The following is an 18,630-nucleotide window of genomic DNA, read 5'->3' as shown; positions in this document are numbered from 1 at the left end:
GCTCTGCAGTCCTGCCACATCCAGTCGTGAATGGTGGTGGACAATTAAACAACTAACTGCAGGAGGTGGCTCCACAAATATCCCCATCCTCAATGATGGGGAAACCCAGCAGATCAGTGCGAAAGATAAGGCAGAAGCATTTGCAACAATCTTCAGCCAGAAGTGCCGAGTTGATGATCCATCGCGGCCTCCTCCTGAAGTCTCCAGCATTACAGATGCCAGACTTCAGCCAATTCGATTCACTCCGCATGATATCAAGAAATGACTGAAGGCACTGGATGCTGCAAAAGCTATGGGTCCTGACAATATTCTGGCAATAGTACTGAAGACCTGTGCTCCAGAACTTGCCGCACCCCTAGCCAAGCTGTTCCAGTATAGCTACAACACTAGCATTTACCCGGCAATGTGGAAAATTGCCCAGGTATGTCCTGTACACAAAAAGCAGGACAAGTCCAACCCGGCCAGTTACTGCCCCATCAGTCCACTCTCAATCATCAGTAAAGTGATGGAAGGTGTCATCAACAGTGCCATCAAGCAGCACTTGCTTAGCAATAACCTGCTCAGTGATGCTCAGTTTGGGTTCTGCCAGGGCCACTCAGCTCCTGACCTCATTACAGCCTTGGTTCAAACATGGACAAAAGAGCTGAACTCAAGAGGTAGGGTGAGAGTGACATTAAGGCAGCATTTGACCAAGTATGGCATCAAGGAGCCCTAGCAAAACTGGAGTCAATGGGAATCAGGGGGAAAACTCTCTGCTGGTTGGAGTCATGCCTAGCGCAAAGGAAGATGGCTGTGGTTGTTGGAGGTCAATCATCTGAGCTCCAGGACTTCACTGCAGGAGTTCCTCAGGGTAGTGTCCTAGGCCCAACCATCTTCAGCTGCTTCAACAATGGCCTTCCTTCTATCATAAGGTCAGAAGTGGGGATGTTCGCTGATGATTGCACAATGTTCAGCACCATTTGCGACTCCCCAAATACTGAAGCAGTCCATGTAGAAATACAGCAAGACCTGGACAATATCCAGGCTTGGGCTGATAAGTGGCAAGTAACATTCGCGCCACACAAGTGCCAGGCAATGACCATCTCCAACAAGAGAGAATCTAACTATCTCCCCTTGACATTCAATGGCATTACCATCATTGAATCCCCCACTATCAACATCTTAGGGGCTACCATTGACCAGAAATTGAACTGGAGTAGCCATATAAATACCGTGGCTGCGAGAACAGGTCAAAGACTAGGAATCCTGCGGCGAATAACTCACCTCCTGACTTCCCAAAGCCTGTCCACCATCTACAAGGCACAAGTCAGGAGTGTGATGGAATACTCTCCACTTGCCTGAATGGGTGCAGCTCCAACAACACTCAAGAAGCTCGACACCATCCAGAGCAAAGCAGCCCACTTGATTGGCACACCATGAACAACATTCACTCTCTCCACACTGATGCACAATGGCAGCAGTGTGTACCATCTACAAGATGCACTGCAGCAATGCACCAAGGCTCCTCAGACAGCACCTTCCAAACCCATGACCTCTACCACCTCGAAGGACAGGAGCAGCAGATGCATGGGAACAGCACCACCTGCAAGTTCCCCTCCAAGTCACACACCATCCTGACTTGGAACTATATTGCCGTTCCTTCCCTGTCGCTGGGTCAAAATCCTGGAACTTCCTTCCTAACAGCACTGTGGGTGTACCTACCTCACATGGACTGCAGTGGTTCAAGAAGGCAGCTCACCACCACCTTCTCAAGGGCAATTAGGGATGGGCAATAAATGCTGGCATAGCCAGTGTCGCCCACATCCCATGAATGAATGAAAAAAAAGGATCAGTGTGGCAATCTATGTGTGGAGCCACGGGAAATGGTCAAGGTCTGAAATGAATATTTCTCATCCGTATTTACCGTGGAGAAGGTCATGGAAGCTAATGAGTTCAAGGGAGGGAACTCCGATATCCTGGAGCATATCAACATTACAAAGGAGGAGGTGTTGGAGGGTTTGAAGTGCATTAAGGTGGATAAATCCCCAGGGCCTGACCAGGTGAATCCTAGGATGCTATGAGAAGCAAGGGAGGAGATTGCTGGGGCCCTGGCAGAGATTTTTGTATCATCGTTAGCCACGGGTGAGGTACCGGAAGACTGGAGGATAGCTAATGTTGTGCCTTTATTTAAGAAGGGCAGCAGGGATAAGCCAGGGAACTACAGGCCAGTGAGCCTTACATCAGTGGTGGGAAAGTTATTGGAAGGGATTCTGAGAGACAGGATTTATATGCATTTGGAAAGGCATGGTCTGATTAGGGATAGTCAGCATGACTTTGTGCGTGGGAAATCATGTCTCACGAATTTGATTGAGTTTTTCGAGGAGGTGACCAAGAGGATTGACGAGGGCAGGGCGATGGACGTTGTCTACGTGGACTTTAGCAAGGCCTTTGTCAGGGTCCCGCATGGTAGGCTGGTCCAGAAGGTTCGAACACATGGGATCCAGGGTGAGCTAGCAAATTGGATACAAAATTGGCTTGGTGATAGGAGGCAGAGGGTGGTAGTGAAGGGTTGTTTTTCAGATTGGAGGTCGGTGGCCAGTGGTGTGCCGTAGGGATTGGTGCTGGGCCCTCTGTTGTTTGTCATATATATTAATGACTTGGATGTGAATGTAAAGGGCACGATTAGTAAGTTTTCAGATGACACCAAAATTGGTGGTATCGTGGACGGTGAAGATGGTTACAATAGGATATAGATCAACTGGGAAAGTGGGCAAGGGAGTGGCAAATGGAATTTAATGCAGACAAGTGTGAAGTGATGCATTTTGGGAAGTTGAACCAGGGCAGGACATATACAGTGAAAGGCAGGGCCCTGGGGAGTGTTGTTGAGCAGAGAGACCTTGGGGTGCAAGTACATAGTTCCCTGAAAGTGGCAACACAGGTAGATAGGGTGGTGAAGAAGGCGTATGGCATGCTTGCCTTCATCGGCCGAGCCATTGAGTACAAGAGTTGGGACGTCATGTTACAGTTGTACATAACATTGGTTAGGCCGCATTTGGAGTACTGTGTGCAGTTCTGGTCGCCGCACTACAGGAAAGACGTGATTAAGCTAGAGAGGGTGCAAAAAAGATTCACAAGGATGTTGCCTGGTTTGGAGGGCTTGAGTTATAAAGAGAGATTGGATAGGATGGGTCTGTTTTCCCTGCAGCGAAGGAGGCTGAGAGGGGACATGATAGAGGTATATAAAATTATGAGGCATAGATAGGGTAGATAGCCAGAGTCTGTTTCCCATGGTAGGGGTGACTAAAACTAGAGGGCACAGATTTAAGGTGAGAGGTAATCAAAGGGGTACATTTTTCACACAAAGAATTGTGGGCATCTGGAATGAGCTGCCTGAGGAGGTGGTGGAGGCAGGAACAGTAGCAACATTTAAGAGGCATCTGGACAGGTACTTGAATGAGCAAGGCATAGAGGGATATGGAATTAATGCAGGCAGGTGGGATTAGTATAGATAGGCATTATAGTCGGCATGGACGCGGTGGGCCGAAGGGCCTGTTTCTATGCTGTACAACTCTATGACTACATATTTTTGAGTTCAGACAATTCACAGTGCACACACTTCTGAATTCAGAGAACACACAGAGGACACACTGCTGAGATCAGAGAATACACAGTGTATACACTACTAAATTCAGAGAATTCACAGTGTACACACTATTGAGTTCAGAGAATGCAGGTGTACACACTACTGAATTTAAAGAATGCACAGTGTACAAATTATTGATTTCAGAGAATGCACAATGTATACACTATTGGGTTCTGAAAATGCATAGCATATACACGACTGAATTCAGAGAATGCACAGCGTATACACTACTGAGTTCAGGGAACAATGACTACTTTCACTCCTGAGCTGAGAGAACACACAACACTCACACTGTGGAGTTCAGATAGGAAAGCGGGAGGCTACAGGTGGATTTCAACATGATGATCCAGCTATAGTACTGAAGACTTGTGTCATTCCCCTAGCCAAGCTATTCCAGTACAGCTACATCACTGGCATCTACCTGACAATGTGGAAAATTGCCCAGATATTTCCTGTCCACAAAATGCAGGACAAATCGAATCTGACCAAATACTGCCCCATCAATTTACTCTCGATTATCAACAAAGTGATGGAAGGAGTCATCGACAGTGCTATCAAGTGCCATTTAAATAGCAACAGCATGGTCACTGATGCTCAATTTGGGTTCTGCCAGGGCCACTCAGCTCCTTGGTCCCAACATGGACAAAAGAGCTGAACTCAAGATATGAGGTGAGAGTGATTGCCCTGGATTTCATGGCAGCATTTGACCGAGTGTGGCATCAAGGAGCCCTAGTCAAATTGAAATCAATGGAAATCAGGGGGAAAACTCTCCACTGGTTGGAGTCATACCTAGCACAAAGGAAGATTTTTTTTGGTTGTTGGAGGTTAATCATCTCAGCCCCAGGAGATCACTGCAAGCGTTCCTCAGACCAGTGTCCTTGGCCTAACCATCTTGCATAAATGTAATGACCTACCTTTTGGTAGGACCAACACAGAGTACACTCTCAATTTTCAGAATGTATTTATTCATTCTCTAGATGTACGCAAGGCCTGCCCGTCCCTAATTGCCCTTGAACTGAATGACTTGCTCGGCTATTTATTGACCATTCTTAGTTGCCCTTGAGAAAGTGACAGTGAGCTGCCTTCTTGAACTGCTGCACTTTGTGTGCTGTATGTAGGAGTTTTAGGTTTTGACCAAGCAACGATGAAGGAACAGTGGCAATATATGCCCAATCAGGGTGCTGTGACTTCAAGGGGAACTTGGAGGTAGTGGTGTTCCTATATACCTTCTGCCCTTGTCCTTCTAGGTGGTAGAGGTTGCAGATTTAGGAGGTGCTATTGAAAGAGTCTCGGCGAGTAGCTGCAGTGCATCTTGTAGTTAGTACACACTGCTGCCACTGTGCATCAGTGGTGGAGAGAGTGAATGTTTAATGTGATGGAAGGAGTGCCAATCATGCAGGGAGCTTTGTCCTGGATGGTGCCAAACTTTTTGAGTGCTGCACCCATCCAGGCAAGCGGAGAGTATTCCATCATGATTCTAACTTGTGCCTTGTAGGTGGTGGACAGGCTTTGGGGAGTCAGGAAGTGAGTTCCTTGCTGCATAATTAGCAGCCTCTAACCTGCTCTTGTAGCTACAGTATTTATGTGGGGTCCAGTTAAGTTTCTGGTCAATGGTGAGCTTCAGGATGTGGACAGTGGGAAAGTTGATGATGGTAATGCCAAGGGCAGGTGGTTAGACGCTCTTTTATTGGAAATTATTGGTCATTATCTGGCATGAATGTTACTTGCCATTTACCAGCGCAAGCCTGGATGTCGTCCAGCTCTTGCTGTATGCGGGCACAGACTGCTTTATTATCTGAGGAGATGCAAATAGAATTGAACACTGTGTAATCTTTTTTTTTACTTGTTTGTGGGATGTGGGCATTGCTGGCCAGGCCAGCATTTATTGCCCATCCCTAATTGCCCTTGAACTGAGTGGCTTGCTAGGCCATTTCAGAGCCAACCACATTGCTGTGGGTCTGGAGTCACATGTAGGCCAAGTAAGGACAGCAGATTTCCTTCTCTAAAGGACATTAGTGAACCAGATGGGTTTTTACAACAATTGACAATGGTTTCATGTTCACCATTAGACTAGCTTTTTAATTCCAGGTTTATTAATTGAATTTAAATTTCACCAGCTGCCGTGGTGGGATTCAAACCCATGTCCCCAGAGCACTAGCCTGGGCCTCTGGATTCTGAGTCCAGTGACATTACCATGACGCCACTGCCTCCTCCAGCAAACATTTCAACTTCTGAGCTTAGATGGAGGGAAGGTCATTGATGAATCAGATGAAGATGGTTGGGACATCCCTAGGACACTGGTTTGAGGAACTCCTGCAGCGATATCCTGGGGCTGAGATGCTTGGTCTCCAACAACCACAACCATCTTCCTTTGTGCTAGTTATGATTCCGGCCAGAGTTTTATATCCTGATAGCCATTAACTTCATATTTATTAGTGCTTCTTGGTGTCACACTCGCTTGATGGAACCCAAACTGAGCATCGAAGAGCAGGTGACTAAGTGCTGCTTAATAGCAGTGTTGATGACACTTTGATCACTTTGCTGATGACTGAGTGGGCTGATGGAGAAGGAATTGGCCAGATTGGATTTGTCCTGCTTTTTGTGCACAGGCCATACCTGGACAATTTTCCACTTTGTTGGGTAGATGGCAGTAGCTATACTGGAACAGCTTGGTTAGAAGTGCAGCTAGTTCCAGAGGAATGGTCTTCAGCACTACACCTGGGATGTTGTCAGCCTTTGCTGTATCCAGTGCAGTTAGCCACTTATTGATAGCAGGTGGAGTGAATATAATTGGCTGAAGACTGACATTTGTGATGGTGTGGACCTTAGAAGGAAGCTCAGATAGATCATCCATTCAGCATTTCTGTCTGAGGATGGTGTCTTTTGCATTGATATGCTGGGCTGTGTCGTTGTTGAGGATGGTGGTGTTCCTGGAGCCTCCTTCTCTTGTTAGGTTTTTAATTGTCCACCACCGTTCACCATTGGATGCGTCAGAACTGCAAATCTTCATGTCTGATCTATTTATTGTGAGATTATTCAGCTCTGTCTGTAGCATGCTGCTTCCGCTGTTTAGTCACAAATCATCTGGTGCAGATGGGATGCATCCAAGGTTGCTGAGGGAAGCTAGGATGGAGAAAGCTTAACCTCTGACTACAATCCTTAATCTCCCCTGACTATCAAAGTAAAGCCAGAGGACTGGAGGATTGAAAATGTTACTATTCAAAAAAAGAGAGAGGGATAAATCTGGTAACAACAGTCTAATTAGACTAATGTTAGTAGTGGGAAAACTATTAGAGACCATTGTCATGGAAAACACTAATTCTCACTTGGAGAAGGATGCGTTAGGAAGGGACAGACAGTATGGATTTCTTAAAGGCATATTGTGTCTGACTAATCTTATCGAGTTCGAGGGGCAAGACTCAGCATCCCTGGATATAGAGTTTTCAGGTGTGGTAGAAAAGGAGATTAAAAAAAGGAGGGGGTGTAGCATTATTAGTTAAGGAATGAATAACAGCTGTGAGGAGGGATGATATGCTAAATGAATCATCAAATAAGGCCATATGGGTGGAGCTCAGAAATAATAAAGGGGCAGCCACACTACTGGGAGTGTACTATAGACCCCCAAATAGTGACAGGGAGGTAGAAGAACAAATATGTAGATATATTTCTGAGTGCAAAAACTATAGGTCAATAATAGTTGGGGATTTCACCTACCCTAATATCAACTGGGATACAAACAGTGTGAAGGGCACAGAGGGGACAAAATTCTTGAACTGCGTTCAAGAGAATTTTTTTAGCCAGCACGTAACAAGCCCAATGAGAGGGAGGGCAATTCTAGATTTAGTCTTCGGTAATGAAGGTGGGCAAGTGGAGGAAGTAACAGTGGGTGACCATTTTGGAGATAGTGACCATAATACAGTAAGTTTTAGCATAATCATGGAAAAGGGCAAAGATGAAACAGGAGTAAAAGTTCTAAATTGAGGAAGGTAAATTTTAAGAAACTGAGAGGTGACCTGGCTAAAGTGGACTGGATACAGCTACTTGAAGGAAAATCAGTGGCAAAGCAGTGGGAGGCATTCAAAAGCGAGATACTACAGGCACAGTGTAGGCATGTCCCCACAAAGATAAAGGGTGGCACTGCCAAATATAGAGCCCCCTGGTTATCTAGAAGCTTACAGGGTAAGTTAAAGCAAAAAAAGAAAGCTTATGACGATCACAACAATCTTAATACTTTAGAAAGCCGAGAGGAGTATAGAAAGTGCAGGTTTGAAGTAAAAAAGGAAATTAGAAAAACACAGAGAGGACATGAAAAATTATTGGCAGGTAAAATCAAGGAAAACCCAAAGATGTTTTATCAGTACATTAAGAGCAAGAAGATAACTAAGGAAAGGGTAGGGCCTGCCAGAGATGTACAAGGGAACTTACGCGTGGATGCAGAAGATGTGGGCAGGATTCTTAATGGGTTTTCTGTCTCTGCCTTCACAAAGGAGAGGGTTGATGTTGTAGTTGTAGTTAAAGAGGAAGAGTGTGAAATATTAGAGTCATAGAGTTATACAGCACAGAAACTGGCCCTTCGGCCCATCCTGTCTGTGCCGGCCAACAAGCACCTATCTATTCTAATCCCATTTTCCAGCACTTGGCCCGTAGCCTTGTATGCTATGGCATTTCAAGCACTCATCTAAATACTTCTTAAATGTTGTGAGGGTTCCTGCCTCCACCACCTCTTCAGGCAGTGTGTTCCAGATTCCAACCACCCTCTGGGTGAAAAATCTTTTCCTCAAATCCCCTCTAAACCTCCTGCTCCTTACCCTAAATCTATGCCCCATGGTTATTGACTCCTCTGCTAAGGGAAAATATTTCTTCCTATCTATCCTATCAATGCCCCTCATAATTTTGTATACCTCAATCAGGTCCCCCCTCAGCCTTCTCTGCTCTAAGGAAAACAACCCTAGCCTTTCCAGTCTCTCTTCATAGCTGAAATTCTCCAGCCCAGGCAACATCCTGGTGAATCTTCGCTGCACCCTCTCCAGTGCAATCACATCCTTCCTATAGTGTGGTGACCAGAACTGTACACAGTACTCCAGCTGTGGCCAAACTAGCATTTTATATAGCTCCATCATAACCTCCCTTCTCTTATATTCAATGCTTTGACTAATAAAGGCAAGTATCCCATATGCCTTCCTAACCACCTTATCTACCTGTGCTGCTGCTTTCAGTGATCTATGGACAAGTATACCAAGGTCCCTCTGACCCTTTGTACTTCCTAGGGTCCTATCATCCATTGTATATTCCCTTGCCTTGTTAATCCTCCCAAAATGCATCACCTCACACTGTTCAGGATTAAATTCAATTTGCCACTGCTCCACCCATCTTACCAGCCCATCTATATCGTCCTGTAATCTAAGGCTTTCCTCCTCACTATTTATGACACCATCAATTTTCGTGTCATCTGTGAACTTACTGATCATACCTCCTATATTCACATCTAAATCATTAATGTACAGTACAAACAGCAAGGGTCCCAGCACCGAACCCTGCGGTACACCACTGGTCACAGGCTTCCACTCGCAAAAACAACCCTCGATCAGTAGTATTAGATACGATAAGCATAATGAGAGAGGAGGTATTAGAGGGTCTCACATCCTTGAAAGTGGAAAAATCACCAGGGTCGGATGGATTGCAAGCCAGGTTGTTAAAGGAAGCCAGGGAGGAAATAACGGATGCGCTAAGGATCATCTTCAAATCCTCACTAGATACAGGAGAGGTACAAGACGATTGGAGGTCTGCAAACATTGTACCATTGTGTAAAAAGGGTGTGAGGGGTAGGCCAAATAATTATAGGCCGGTCAGTCTGACCTCAGTGGTGGGTAAATTGTTAGAATCTATTCTGAGACAGGATAAACTGCCTCTTAGAAAGGGACGGATTAATCAGGGATAGTCAGTATGGCTTTGTTAAGGGAAGGTCATGTCGTATTAACTTAATTGAGTTTTTTGAGGAAGTAACAAGAAGGATTGATGAGGGTAGCGCAGTGGATGTGGTCTACATGGACTTTAGTAAGGCATTTGAGAAGGCCCCACATGGCAGACTGGTCAGTAAAATGAAAGCCCATGAGATACAGGAGAATGTGGCAGGTTGGATCCAGAATTGGCTCAGGGACAGAAAACAAAGGGTAGTAGTTGACGGATGTTTTAGTGAATGGAAAGCTGTTTCCAGCGGCGTTCCACAAGGCTCAGTGTTGGGTCCCTTGCTGTTTGTGGTATATATTAATGATTTGGACTTAAATGTGGAAGGCATGATTGGGAAATTTGCTGATAACATAAAAATTGGCCGTGTAGTTGATAGTGAAGAGGATAGCTGTAGACATCAGAAAAATATCAATGATTTGGTTGAGTGGGCAGAAAAGTGGCAAATAGAATTCAATCCAGAGAATTGTGAGGAAATGCATTTGGGGAGGGCAAATAAAGCGAGGGAATACACAATAAACAGGAGGATATTGAGAGGGGTAGAAGAAGTGAGAGACCGTGGAGTGTAATTCCACAGGTCCCTGAAGGTGACAGGACAGGTAGATAGAGTGGTGAAGAAGGCATATGGAATGCTTTCCTTTATTGACCGAAGCATAGAATACAAAAGCAGGGATGTAATGCTGGAAATGTATAAAACGCTGGTTCGGCCACAGCTGGAGTATTGCATGTAGTTCTGGTCACCACATTACAGGAAGGACATAATTGCTCTGGAGAGGTACAGAGGAGATTTACAAGAATGTTGCCTGGGCTCGAGAATTGTATCTATGAGGAAAAATTGGATAGGCTAGGGTTGCTTTCCTTAGAACAGAGGAGGCTGAGGGGTGACTTAATTGATGTGTACAAAATTATGAGGGGCCTGGATAGAATATACAGGAAGGATCTGTTTCCCCTAGTGGAGAGGTCAATTACCAGGGGGCACAGATTTAAGGTGATTGGTAGAAGTATTAGAGGGGACATGAGGAAAAACTTTTTGACCCAAAGGGTGGTGGGTGTCTAGAATTCACTGGCAGAAACCCTCAATTCTTTTAAAAGGTACCTGGAGCTGCACCTGAAGTGCTGTAGCTGGCAAGGCTGTGGACCAGGTACTGGAAGGTGGGATTAGATTGGGCAGTTAGTTTTTTCAGCCGGCACGGACACAGAGTTTACTCTGCTTCTCTGTCCACAGATGCTGCCGGACCTGCTGAGTATTTCCAGCATTTCTTGTTTTTGTTTCAGATTTCCAGCATTTGCAGTATTTTTCTTTTATTATATAAGTGGTGAATGGCTGTTGGGCTGACTGGAGAGAAGGATGCAGTTGCCTTTCTAACACACACACACACACACAGGACTCGGGTATTAGAGAAGTTTGGGGATGATACACAAATTGTTAATGTAATAAATAGTGAGGAGGATAGTAGCGGACTTCAGTACGACAAAGACAGACTGGTGAATGGGCAAACACATGACAAATGCAATTTAATGTGGATGAGTGTGAAGTGATGCACTTAGAGAGAAACAACTTGCAAAGGCAGTATAATCTAAAAGCAAACTTTTTCAGGGGAGGGGGGTGCAAAAACAAAAGGATCTGGGGATGCAGATTGACAAATCTTTGAAGGTGGCAGGGCAAGTTGATAAGATGGTTATGAAAGACAATGGGGTACTTGGCTTTGTAAATAGGACATTGAATACAAAATCAGGAAGTCATGCTAAACCTTTACAAATTTCTGGTTGGACCTCAACTGGATTCTGGGCATCACAATTTAAGAAGGATGTAAAGGCCCTGGGGAGGGTACAGAGAGGTTGACCAGAATGATACCAGGAATTTTTTTGATTCTTTCATGGGATGTGGGCGTTGTTGTCCACCCCTAATTGCCATTGAGAACATTATGGTGACATGCTAGGCCAGTTCATGAGGGTATTCAGCTATGTGGAGAGATTGGAGAAGTTGGGATTGTTCCCCTGAGCAGAAAAAGCTAAGAGAAATCTAATAGAGATATTCAAAACTAAGAGGGGTTTGATAGAGCAATTAAGGAGCAACTATTTCCTCTGGCAAGTGGGTCAGTAACCAGAGGTCATAGATTTAAAATCATTGGTAAAAGAACAAGAGGGGAAGTGAGACATTTCTTCGCATAGAGGGTTGATAAGATCTGGAACGTACCACCTGAAGGGGTGGTGGAATCAGATTCCATAGAAACTTTCAAAAGGGAATTGGACATATACTTGAAGAGGACTTAATTTATCGGGCTATGGCGAAAAACCTGCAGTGTGGGATTAAATCGGACAGCTCTTTCAAAGAGCTGGCACAGATGTAACAGGCCAAATAGCCTCCTTCTGTGCTGTAAGATACATGTAGTCCTGTGTTGTACTTCACCAAGTTGGCATCTTATTTACAGGTACTGCTGGTGCTGCTCCTGACATGCTCATTATTGCTCATTAACATAGGAGCATACGAACAGGAGGAGGCCATTCAGCTCCTTGAACCTGTTTCGCCATTCACTGAGATCATTGCTGACCTGTGACCTAACTCCATATACCCCAACTCTGCCCCATATCCCTTAATACCTCTGTCTGAGAGTGTATCAATCTTTGATTTATAACTAACAATTGATTTGGCATCAATTGCCTTTTGTGGAAAAAAAGTTCCAAACTTCTACTACCCTTTGCGTGTAGACATGTTTCCTAATTTCACTCCCAAAAGGTGTTGTTTGAAATTTTAGACTATGTACCCTCGTCCTAGACTCCCCAACAGATGGAAATATTTCTCTCGATCTACCCTATCTTTTCCCCTTTATATATTAAAAGCTTTGATCAAATAACCCCTTTACCTTTTAAATTTCAGAAAATATACCCTAGTTTGTACTTTAATCTTTGGAATCAAGGTATCATTCTGGTAAACCTACACTGCACTCCCTCCAAGGCCAATATATCCTTCCTAAGGTGTGGTGCCCAGAACTACTCATAGTAACTCCAGGTGTGATCTAACCAGGGCTTTGCATAGCTGAAGGATGACTTCTACCCCTTTGCATTTTGTCCTCTAGATAGAAAGACCAGCATTCCGTTAGCCTTTTCAATTATTTTCCATACATGGTCATGACATTTTAATGATCCATGTACCTGGACCCCAAGTCTCTTTGGATCTCCACTGTTTATAGATTTTCACCATTTAAAAAGTATCCTTTTCTATCCTTTTTAGGTCCAAGATCCAAGATCATTCTTAATTAATCTAATTGAATTTTTGATGAATGGAGAAGTTTGATGAAGGGAATGCAGTGGATGTTGTTAATATGGATTTTGAGTAAGTGTTTGATGAGGTACCACATAAAAGACTGGTTACCAAAGTTGAGGCTCATGGAATATTAAGGTCAGTGTCCAATTGGATAAGAAATTGGCTTTAGGACAGAAAACAGCGAATCATAGTAAATGAAATAAAAACAGAAAGTGCTGGAAACACTCAGCAGGTCCGGCAGCATCTGTGGACAGAGAAACGGAGTCAATGTTTCAGGTCTGTAGATGTACTGATAAAAGGTCACAGAGGATGGAGGATAGTAAACAATGGTGTTCCCCAAGGGTCAAAAAATATTTGCTATATATAAATGACTTAGATCTTGGGATACACAGTAGAATCTCAAAATTTGCCGATGACGCCAAACCTAGAGGTGTAGCAAAGAGTGAGGATGATATGAACCACCTGCAACAGGACATAGATAGGCTAGCAGAATGGGCAGAGAGGTGGCAGATGGAATTTAATACTGACAAGTATGAGGTGAGAGTGGGACTGACTGGATAGCTCCATGGAGAGCTGGCATGGACTCAGTGGGATGAATGGCCTTCTTCTGTGCCGCTAATGAATTTATGACTCCATGACTCAAGTGGATGACCTCACACTTGCCTGCATTAAAATCCATTTGCTATAGTTTTGCCCATTCATTTAATCTATCAATATTTCTTCATAATGGACACTTCCATCTATATTGCTTACAATGCTGCCTATCTTTGTGTTGTTGGCAAATGTGGGTGTGTGGCTTTCTACTCCATCATGTAAATCGTTAATAAATATGGTGAATAGTTGAGGCCCCAACATAGAACCTTGCGGGACACCACTAGGGCACTGGACACAGCCTCAACACCTAGAGTATAGCCACACTGGGTCATGGAACACTCTATTAGCACTGTGATAGTTTCACACAACATGATGGAGGATCACTAAGTGTGATTATACATGTTGCTGGTTAGACCACTATTCGCTTCGTAATGTAAAAGGTGACCCTGCACCCCCACACATCCTATCCAATAAACTCGTTAACAGTCTGTGATCAACACAAAATGCCCCATCAGTCACAACAGCACAATGTGTTTAGTTTGATGGAGTGATTAGCAACAGTGTGGGTACTATCAGGTTTCAGTTGACCTGTGATAGCTTACTGCGCATGAGCCAGGCCACTTGATACTGTCATTCTCAGTGCATACTAAAAATCTATGGCTCTTCCAGTGATGCCACTTGCAGTAACTCCACCCTCACCCATTCTTGTTGAATGAAATGAACCTCACTAAACCAACCTTGCCACTCAAATTACACTCAACAAGTCAGGCAGCATCTGTGGAGACAGAAGCTGAGTTCAAGTTTCAGGTCAATGACCTTCCATCAGAACTTTAAATGTTAATTCTGTTTCTCTTTCCATAAATGCTGCCTGATTTGCTGAGTCTTTCCAGGATTCAATATCAGATGTACAGCATGAGCAGTATCTTTTCCTCATATAGAATGATAGAGCACAGTAGGAGGCCATTCAGCTCATGATTCAGCTCAGCTTGAAAAACAACTGTTCACCATTACTCTCTGCTTTCTGTCCTGTAGCTAATTTTGAATCCATGAAGCCCTTTTATCCCATAGGCTTTAATTTTACTAACAAGTTTATTATGTGGTAATCTATCAAACGGTGTTTGCAAGTCCACATACACATCAATCGCACTACCCTCATCAACCCTCTCTGTTACTTCATCAAAGAACTCAATCATGTCAGTCAAACACAATTTGCCTTTCACACATCCGTACTGACTTTCAATTATTAGCCTTTACTTTTCCAAATGCCAATTAATTTTGTCCCGGATTATTGCTTCTAAAATTGTTTCCCCACCCCCAGCGTTAGGCTGACTGGCCTGTAATTAATGGGTTTATTCCTTTGCCGTTTTTTTAAGATAGTGAAAGATTATTTCCACTGGTTCACTCCACAGGCAAAGGGGAAGTGATCCAGTGCATTGGAAGCAGAAAATATCCCAGGTAAGGTGCAGAAGAGCCATGCATCAAAGCTTGTCACTCGCTGAACCAAGCTGCTCCAGTACAGTCATGACAATGGCATCTAACTGTGAATATGGAAGGTCACCTAGAAAAGCAAAATGCTCTAATAAGGACACATACAACCTTCCCTATCAGCCTCCTTCCAATAAAATGTTGAGTGATATAATGTAAAATGCTGGAAACACTCAATGGGTCACACAACATGTCTGGAGAGAGAAACAGAGTTAATGGCTGGAACTTTTGTTACGGGCTGGGAACTTGACGCCCGGAACATTTCCAGGTCCGGTTCCCGCTCTATGTCAGCCTCGCTAATGTGATGCAATTTTCATCTGTAAAGGACCTAATTGGCTCGGGGGTGAATTAGAGGCACTGGAAGTGCCCTGGAGGTGGTACCAGTTTACAGAGGCCGCTTTTAAAAGCCAAGTGGCAGCCATGGCTGGGCATGCCATTGCCTTCAGGGATAAGCAGCAGGGAGATCGGAGGGCCAGTGTCGGCATGGGCATGTGTCCCAGGAAGGGACCATGTTTTTCTGATGCCTCCCAGAGGAACTGACTGATGCAGTTACAAAGAGGAGAGGGCTGTTCTTCCCAGCTTCAGGAAGAAGAAATCCGCACAGTGAGACCAAGAGGGCTTGGATGGAGATGGCCACAGAGGTCAGCAGCTGGGGACCCACGATAATGACATGAGCCCAGTGTAAGAAAAGACCTCCTGTGGTCTGGTAAGGTGAGTTGCCTTGGCACCCGGTTGATTGGGCACCAACTGTCTAAGCATGAGAATGCATGTGTGCTGACCTCACACAATGTCCCCAGTTCTCCCTCACATTGTCTGTTCAAGTGTACAGTTGCAATATTGAGACAGCAGCCTCCCTCACATATGGGGTGACAGACAGATGGGGACATCACTGAGGGGAACATCAGCATGTCCGTCATGCTGGAAGAGATGAGTGAGGGCAGCACACTGATCAATCATTCTCCTCTCATCCTGCAGGATAAGAGAGCCCACAACGCTCGAGAGATGGCCAGAATGGGTGATGGAGTGGCCCAACTGCACTCCTTGACCCTGAAGGAGGAGGCAGCAATGGAGAACGCTAGGGTGCCCTTGAGTCATTTCGATGGGGGATGGCAAGCCGGGTGGCCGTGAGTAACAGGGCCATTGGATAGGTCCTTCTTGAGGTGAATGGCATGGAGGAGACTCCTGCGCAATGTGTACTATGAATCTTAGGCTGCTGTTATCTGAGGGGATAGTTGTGTTGGGGGAGTTGTTGAGTAGGACAAGTCTTTATTTCCATTTCCTTGTGCTTCCCACAGGGCCGATTGCAGAGGGGCAGCTAAGTGGACCTGCTAAATCGGCGCCACCTTGTTCAATGGTGGGTGGGGGGAAACTTCGTGGAACCTGCAATGTCACACCGTACCTCAGCATCTTCCACCAGCACAAACACACTTATGTCGGTTGGGCCACAGAGCAGCGTAGAAAAGGGAGCAGTGTTTTTCTTTATTCATTCATGGGATGTGGGCGTCACTGGCCAGGCCAGCATTTATTGTCCATCCCTAATTGCCCTTGAGAAGGTGGTGGTAAGCTGCCTTCTTGAACTGCTTCAGTCTATGTAAAGTAGATACACTCACAGTGCTGTTAGGAAGGGAGTTCCAGGATTTTGACTCAGCAGCAGTGAAGGAACGGTGATATAGTTCCAAGTCAGGATGGTGTGTGACTTGAGGGGAACTTGCAGGTGGTGGTGTTCCCATGTATTTGCTGCCTTTGTCCTTCTAGGTGGTACAGGTCACGGGTTTGGAAGGTGCTGTCTAAGGAGCCTTGGTGCATTGCTGCTGTGCATCTTGTAGATGGTACACACTGCTGCCACTGTACGTCGGTGGCAGGGGAGTGAATGTTTGTGGATGGGGTGCCAATCAAGCGAAGGTTGAACATTACAGCACACGTGAGCAGGAGGAGGACGGTGATGCAGAGTCAGCTGTGGGTAGTCCCCTTTAGCGGATAGAGGACAGACACAGCGATGCTTTGCTGGGCAAGATGCTGAGTCTCAGGTGTCACAAATGAGGAGGGTCTTCCTTTAGAAAAATGGAGTAGAGGTAGATGATCAGCCATGATCTGTTTGAATGGCAGAGCAGGCTCGACGGGCCGAATGGCCTACTCCAGCTTCTATTTTCTATAATCCTATGATCCTATAAGAACCATCTGTGTGCCGACGCCCTGTGACAGAGGCAGCCCCTGCAATGAAGCAGGCACAGCAGCCTTTAGAGAAGCCTCCACAGGCACCTCCAAGACAAAGACAGAAGCCAGAGGCATCTCAGCCAGAGGCAGAGACTAGAGAGCAGGCTGCCTCCACCTCATCTTCTGCCACAGGGGAAGCACCTCGTAGTAGTGGTAGGGAGTGGAAGGCGCCACACCATTGAATTCCCTTAATGGGTCATCTGGGTGCTGTTCCGCACATTTCTCTATTCTTCTGTTATCATCACAATATAACTTGTTTGTGTTATCACTCTGATATGTGTGTTATTGATGTTTCATCTCAGAAGGGGCTGTAGCATTACAGGGTGGGTGGGAGGGGATGTTGGGCCTTGGGAATGTTATGCGCCCATGCCTTGTGATGTTGGCGGATGAGCCCTCATTCTGCATCCTCATGGCTGGCAATGGAACCTTGCAGTAATGGGTCAGGATTGCTCTCTGTACTGGAAGATGAGTTTTGGGGTCATCAACCACAAGGGCTCATGGGAAATCAGGTGAAATGCTGATAAACCAGTGTGGCCCTTGCTCCCATGCCAGCCTGCAGTTCACCCTGAGGTCTGGGATGGCATTGCATGGCCTCCTCCGCTGCCTGGTCACCAGCCACTTCTTCAGCCTCCACTTCTTCCTCCTCACCAGGCCTTCCCCTGCCCAAGTGATGCCAGTGGACTCACATCCCTCTCCAGATTGCTACCACTCACCATTGACAAATGCAAGTCTTACAGCTCCAGCAATGGCTGCTCTGTGGCCCTTTTGGAGCAGCTGAGCTTTACTTTGGGCTTCTTCATCATGTTAATCAGCCCTTCCCATTGCCCTCTTGTCCCTCCGCATCGTTCACGTCTCTAAACCCTGCCATGCCTTCAGGAGCTGAGAGCAGTCGGACCTGTGTGGAAACAACCAGAACCAGGAGCGGATAAATCCAAGGCAGGGCTTGGGGTCTTCACATACTTTCAGGAGTTCAGGAGCGGGGAGCAGTCGGACCTCTTCCAGCACGCCGGAGTTTTGAAAAAAAAAAGCCAATAGTGACATCACAGGAAAGCTGCAAGGTGATTGGTTGGTGAGTCACTGCTGTTAGGGAATAGCTCTAAATAGCTGGGTAAGTAACTAAGGTAAGGAAGGTTTACAGTTTATTTCATATATATTAAATAGTGTTTTTTTAGGGAGTTCTGTATTAACGAGGACCAGGGAAGAAGGGTCCTAGAGTAACTGATATTATTTGAAATTAAGATCTTCCAAAAGGTTAATTTAAAGGGTTAAGTCATGGCAGGAGAGCTCAAAGCCGTGGTGTGCTCCTCGTGCTCTATGTGGGAAGCCGGGAACATTTCCAGTGCCCGGGACCAGCATGTGTGCAGGAAGTGTCTCCAGCTGCAGCTCGTGGAAGCCCGGGTTTCGGAGCTGGATCGGCAGCTGGGGACATGTGGAGCATCCACAAGGCAGAGAGTATTGTGGATAGCACGTATAGAGAGGTGGTCAC

The sequence above is a fragment of the Heterodontus francisci genome, chromosome 5 (genome assembly GCF_036365525.1).
Source record: "Heterodontus francisci isolate sHetFra1 chromosome 5, sHetFra1.hap1, whole genome shotgun sequence".
Taxonomy (NCBI): Eukaryota; Metazoa; Chordata; class Chondrichthyes; order Heterodontiformes; family Heterodontidae; genus Heterodontus; species Heterodontus francisci.
Note: the sequence above shows the minus strand (reverse complement) of the source record.